This window comes from Rhipicephalus microplus, unplaced genomic scaffold (assembly GCF_043290135.1).
Source record: "Rhipicephalus microplus isolate Deutch F79 unplaced genomic scaffold, USDA_Rmic scaffold_60, whole genome shotgun sequence".
NCBI classification, from domain to species: Eukaryota; Metazoa; Arthropoda; class Arachnida; order Ixodida; family Ixodidae; genus Rhipicephalus; species Rhipicephalus microplus.
The window spans coordinates 430,001-437,500 of record NW_027464633.1 but is presented as its reverse complement, the minus strand read 5'-3'; positions in this window follow the sequence as shown (position 1 = coordinate 437,500).

Here is a 7,500-nt window from a genome sequence, read left to right as displayed (position 1 = left end):
TTTTTCACCAACTTATTGCAGTACAGAACGCTGTATCTCGCTAAATGACATCGTTCTTTAAGGTTTCACGATGCTTGCATGCGCTTTAACGAGAATATCACAACATAGCAGTTTCGCATTTGTAACGGTACAACACGCAGTATTTGGCTTGTTCATGCCGTTTTGTGTGCTTTCACAACATTTCACCTATCGCATTTTCGTACTCGCAATAAAAGAACACTATCTCGTTAGATGACGTTGTTTTTGGTAGTTTCACGACGCTACCTAGCTTAAACTAACATAACTCAACCTAAAATAACCTTCGCACTTCTATCGTTAGAAAACGTTTTACTCGCTACTTTACATTGCTTTCTACAACATTACGACGGTTTCAAGCGCTTTCACATGAATATCACAGTTCCCAACTTGTAAAGGTGAAAAACACTGCATCTCACTAAGTGACATTGTTTAATGCGGTTTTACGACGGTTCATACCTTAACCTAACGTAACCTAACCTAACCTAACCTAACCTTACCTAACCTAACCTAACCTAACCCAACCCAACCCAACCTAACCTAACCTAACCTAACCTAAACTAACCTAACCCAAACTAACCTAACCTAACCTAACCCAACCTAACCCAACCCAACCCAACCTAACCTAAACTAAGCTAACCTAACCTAACCTAACCAAACCTAACCTAACCTAACTTAACCTAACCTAACGTAACCTAACCTAACCTAACCTATTCTAACGTAACCTAACCTTACCTGACCTAACCTAACCTAACGTAACCTAACCTAACCTAACATAACCTAACGTAACCTAACCTAACCTAACCTAACCTAACGTAACCTAACCTAACCCAACCTAACCCAACCCAACCCAACCCAACAACACCCAACCCAACCTAACCTAACCTAACCTAACCTTACCTAACCTAACCAAATTATCCTTACCTAACCTAACCTAACCTAACCTAACGTAACCTAACCTAACCTAACCTAACGTAACCTAACCTAACCTAACGTAACCTAACCTAACCTAACCTAACCCAACCTAACCTAACCTAACCTAACCTAACCCAACTCAACCCAACCTAACCTAATCTAACCTAACCTAACCTAACCTAACCTAACCTAACCTAACCTAACCTAACGACGGTTGCAAGCGCTTTCACATTAGATATCGCAGTTCCCCACTTTTAATGGTGAAAAACACTGCATCTCACTAATTGACATTGTTTAATGCGGTTTTACGACGGTTCATATCTTAACCTAACCTAACATTCGCACTTGTATCTAAAAACGCTCTATTACACTGTTTTGTTCACAATTACGATGTTTGCATAACCTCACAGTTTTTCACCAACTTATTGCAGTACAGAACGCTGTATCTCGCTAAATGACATTGTTCTTTAAGGTTTCAAGTTGCTTGCATGCGCTTTAACGAGAATATCATAATATAGCAGTTTCGCACTTGTAACGGTAGAACACGCAGTATTTGGCTTGTTCATTCCGTTTTGTGTGCTTTCACAACATTTCACCTATCGCAGTTTATTACTCGAAATAAAACAACACTATCTCGTTAGATGACGTCGTTTTTGGTAGTTTCACGACGCTACCTAGCTTAACCTAACCTAACCTAACCTAACCTTCGCACTTCTATCGTTAGAAAACGTTTTATTCGCAACTTTACAATGTTTTCTACAAGATTACGACGGTTTCATGCGCTTTCACATTAGATATCGTAGTTGCCGACTTGTAATGTTGAAAAACACTACATCTCACTAAGTGACATTGTTTAATCCGGTTTTACGACGGTTAATATGTCAACCTAACCTAACATTCGCACTTGTATATAAAGACGCTCAATTACACTGTTTCGTTCACAATTACGATATTTGCTTGACCTCACAGTTTCTCACCAACTTATTGCAGTACAGAACGCTGTATCTCGCTAAATGACATTGTTCTTTAAGGTTTCAAGTTGCTTGCATGCGCTTTAACGAGAATATCATAATATAGCAGTTTCGCACTTGTAACGGTAGAACACGCAGTATTTGGCTTGTTCATTCCGTTTTGTGTGCTTTCACAACATTTCACCTATCGCAGTTTCGTACTCGCAATAAAACAACAATATCTCGTTAGATGACGTCGTTTTTGGTGGTTTCACGACGCTACCTAGCTTAAACTAACATAACTCAACCTAACATAACCTTCGCACTTCTATCGTTAGAAAACGATTTACTCGCTACTTTACATTGCTTTCTACAACTTTACGACGGTTTCAAGCGCTTTCACATTAGATATCGCAGTTCCCAACTTGTAAAGGTGAAAAACACTGCATCTCACTAAGTGACATTGTTTAATGCGGTTTTACGACGGTTCATACCTTAACCTAACGTAACCTAACCTAACCTAACCCAACCTAACCTAACATACCCAACCTAACCCAACTCAACCCAACCTAACCTAATCTAACCTAACCTAACCTAACCTAACCAAACCTAACCTAACGTAACCTAACCTAACCTAACCTAACCTAACCTAACCTAACGACGTTTGCAAGCGCTTTCACATTAGATATCGCAGTTCCCGACTTGTAATGGTGAAAAACACTGCATCTCACTAAGTGACATTGTTTGATGCGGTTTTACGACGGTTCATATCTTAACCTAACCTAACAATCGTACTTGTATTGAAAAACGCTCTATTACACTGTTTCGTTCACAATTACGATATTTGCATAACCTCACAGTTTTTCACCAACTTATTGCAGTACAGAACGCTGTATCTCGCTAAATGACATTGTTCTTTAAGGTTTCACGATGCTTGCATGCGCTTTAACGAGAATATCACAATATAGCAGTTTCGCACTTGTAACGGTAGAACACGCAGTATTTGGCTTGTTCAAGCCGTTTTGTGTGCTTTCACAACATTTCACCTATCGCAGTTTAATACTCGCAATAAAACAACACTATCTCGTTAGATGACGTCGTTTTTGGTAGTTTCACGACGCTACCTAGCTTAAACTAACTCAACCTAACCTAACCTTCGCACTTCTATCGTTAGAAAACGTTTTACTCGCAACTTTACAATGTTTTCTACAAGATTACGACGGTTTCATGCGCTTTCACATTAGATATCGTAGTTCCCGACTTGTAATGTTGAAAAACACTACATCTCACTAAGTGACATTGTTTAATGCGGTTTTACGACGGTTGATATGTGAACCTAACCTAACATTCGCACTTGTATCTAAAGACGCTCAATTACACTGTTTCGTTCTCAATTACGATATTTGCTTGACCTCACAGTTTCTCACCAACTTATTACAGTACAGAACGCTGTATCTCGCTAAATGACATCGTTCTTTAAGGTTTCACGATACTTGCATGCGCTTTACCGAGAATGTCACAACATAGCAGTTTCGCACTTGTAACGGTACAACACGCAGTATTTGGCTTGTTCATGCCGTTTTGTGTGCTTTCACAACATTTTACCTATCGCAGTTTCGTACTCGCAATAAAACAACACTATCTCGTTGAATGACGTCATTTTTGGTGGTTTCACGACGCTACCTAGCTTAAACTAACATAACTCAACCTAACATAACCTTCGCACTTCTATCGTTAGAAAACGTTTTACTCGCTACTTTGCATTGCTTTCTACAACATTACGACGGTTTCAAGCGCTTTCACATTAGATATCGCAGTTCTCAACTTGTAAAGGTGAAAAACACTGCATCTCACTAAGTGACATTGTTTAATGCGGTTTTAGCGCGGTTCATATCTTAACCTAACCTAACCTAACCTAACCTAACCCAACCTAACCTAACCTAACCTAACCTAACCTAACCTAACCAAACCTAACCTAACGTAACCTAACCTAACGACGTTTGCAAGCGCTTTCACATTAGATATCGCAGTTCCCGACTTGTGATGGTGAAAAACACTGCATCTCACTAAGTGACATTGTTTAATGCGGTTTTACGACGGTTCATATCTTAACCTAACCTAACATTCGTACTTGTATTGAAAAACGCTCTATTACACTGTTTCGTTCACAATTACGATATTTGCTTGACCTCACAGTTTCTCACCAACTTATTGCAGTACAGAACGCTGTATCTCGCTAAATGACATCGTTCTTTAAGGTTTCACGATGCTTGCATGCGCTTTAACGAGAATATCACATTATAGCAGTTTCGCACTTGTAACGGTACAACACGCAGTATCTGGCTTGTTCAAGCCGTTTTGTGTACTTTCACAACATTTCACCTATTGCAGTTTCGTACATGCAATAAAACAACACTATCTCGTTAGATGACGTCCTTTTTGGTGGTCTCACGACGCTACATAGCTTAAACTAACATAACTCAAGCTAACCTTCGCACTTCTATCGTTAGAAAACGTTTTACTCGCAACTTTACAATGTTTTCTACAAGATTACGACGGTTTCATGCGCTTTCACATTAGATATCGTAGTTCCCGACTTGTAATGTTGAAAAACACTACATCTCACTAAGTGACATTGTTTAATGCGGTTTTACGATGGTTGATATGTCAACCTAACCTAACATTCGCACTTGTATCTAAAGACGCTCAATTACACTGTTTCGTTCACAATTACGATATTTGCTTGACCTCACAGTTTCTCACCAACTTATTACAGTACAGAACGCTGTATCTCGCTAAATGACATCGTTCTTTAAGGTTTCACGATGCTTGCATGCGCTTTAACGAGAATATCACATTATAGCAGTTTCGCACTTGTAACGGTACAACACGCAGTATCTGGCTTGTTCAAGCCGTTTTGTGTACTTTCACAACATTTCACCTATCGCAGTTTAATACTCGCAATAAAACAACACTATCTCGTTAGATGACGTCGTTTTTGGTAGTTTCACGACGCTACCTAGCTTAAACTAACCTAACCTAACCTAACCTTCGCACTTCTATCGTTAGAAAACGTTTTACTCGCAACTTTACAATGTTTTCTACAAGATTACGACGGTTTCATGCGCTTTCACATTAGATATCGTAGTTCCCGACTTGTACTGTTGAAAAACACTACATCTCACTAAGTGACATTGTTTAATGCGGTTTTACGACGGTTGATATGTCAACCTAACCTAACATTCGCACTTGTATTGAAAAACGCTCTATTACACTGTTTTGTTCACAATTACGATATTTGCATAACCTCACAGTTTTTCACCAACTTATTGCAGTACAGAACGCTGTATCTCGCTAAATGACATCGTTCTTTAAGGTTTCACGATGCTTGCATGTGCTTTAACGAGAATATCACAACATAGCAGTTTCGCACTTGTAACGGTACAACACGCAGTATTTGGCTTGTTCATGCCGTTTTGTGTGCTTTCACAACATTTCACCTATCGCAGTTTCGTACTCGCAATAAAAGAACACTATCTCGTTAGATGACGTTGTTTTTGGTAGTTTCACGACGCTACCTAGCTTAAACTAACATAACTCAACCTAACATAACCTTCGCACTTCTATCGTTAGAAAACGTTTTACTCGCTACTTTACATTGCTTTCTACAACATTACGACGGTTTCAAGCGCTTTCACATTAGATATCACAGTTCCCAACTTGTAAAGGTGAAAAACACTGCATCTCACTAAGTGACATTGTTTAATGCGGTTTTACGACGGTTCATACCTTAACCTAACGTAACCTAACCTAACCTAACCTAACCTTACCTAACCTAACCTAACCTAACCCAACCCAACCCAACCTAACCTAACCTAACCTAACCTAACCCAACCTAACCCAACCCAACCCAACCTAACCTAACCTAAGCTAACCTAACCTAACCTAACCAAACCTAACCTAACCTAACTTAACCTAACCTAACGTAACCTAACCTAACCTAACCTATTCTAACGTAACCTAACCTTACCTGACCTAACCTAACCTAACGTAACCTAACCTAACCTAACATAACCTAACGTAACCTAACCTAACCTAACCTAACGTAACCTAACCTAACCCAACCTAACCCAACCCAACCCAACCCAACAACACCCAACCCAACCTAACCTAACCTAACCTAACCTTACCTAACCTAACCAAATTATCCTTACCTAACCTAACCTAACCTAACGTAACCTAACCTAACCTAACCTAACGTAACCTAACCTAACCTAACGTAACCTAACCTAACCTAACCTAACCTAACCCAACCTAACCTAACCCAACTCAACCTAACCTAACCTAATCTAACCTAACCTAACCTAACCTAACCAAACCTAACCTAACCTAACCTAACCTAACCTAACCTAACGACGGTTGCAAGCGCTTTCACATTAGATATCGCAGTTCCCCACTTTTAATGGTGAAAAACACTGCATCTCGCTAATTGACATTGTTTAATGCGGTTTTACGACGGTTCATATCTTAACCTAACCTAACATTCGCACTTGTATCTAAAAACGCTCTATTACACTGTTTTGTTCACAATTACGATATTTGCATAACCTCACAGTTTTTCACCAACTTATTGCAGTACAGAACGCTGTATCTCGCTAAATGACATTGTTCTTTAAGGTTTCACGATGCTTGCATGCGCTTTAACGAGAATATCACAATATAGCAGTTTCGCACTTGTAACGGTAGAACACGCAGTATTTGGCTTGTTCATTCCGTTTTGTGTGCTTTCACAACATTTCACCTATCGCAGTTTAATACTCGCAATAAAACAACACTATCTCGTTAGATGACGTCGTTTTTGGTAGTTTCACGACGCTACCTAGCTTAACCTAACCTAACCTTACCTAACCTTCGCACTTCTATCGTTAGAAAACGTTTTATTCGCAACTTTACAATGTTTTCTACAAGATTACGACGGTTTCATGCGCTTTCACATTAGATATCGTAGTTGCCGACTTGTAATGTTGAAAAACACTACATCTCACTAAGTGACATTGTTTAATGCGGTTTTACGACGGTTGATATGTCAACCTAACCTAACATTCGCACTTGTATATAAAGACGCTCAATTACACTGTTTCGTTCACAATTACAATATTTGCTTGACCTCACAGTTTCTCACCAACTTATTACAGTACAGAACGCTGTATCTCGCTAAATGACATCGTTCTTTAAGGTTTCACGATACTTGCATGCGCTTTACCGAGAATGTCACAACATAGCAGTTTCGCACTTGTAACGGTACAACACGCAGTATTTGGCTTGTTCATGCCGTTTTGTGTGCTTTCACAACATTTTACCTATCGCAGTTTCGTACTCGCAATAAAACAACAATATCTCGTTAGATGACGTCGTTTTAGGTGGTTTCACGACACTACCTAGCTTAAACTAACATAACCCAACCTAACATAACCTTCGCACTTCTATCGTTAGAAAACGTTTTACTCGCTACTTTACATTGCTTTCTACAACATTACGACGGTTTCAAGCGCTTTCACATTAGATATCACAGTTCCCAACTTGTAAAGGTGAAAAACACTGCATCTCACTAAGTGACATT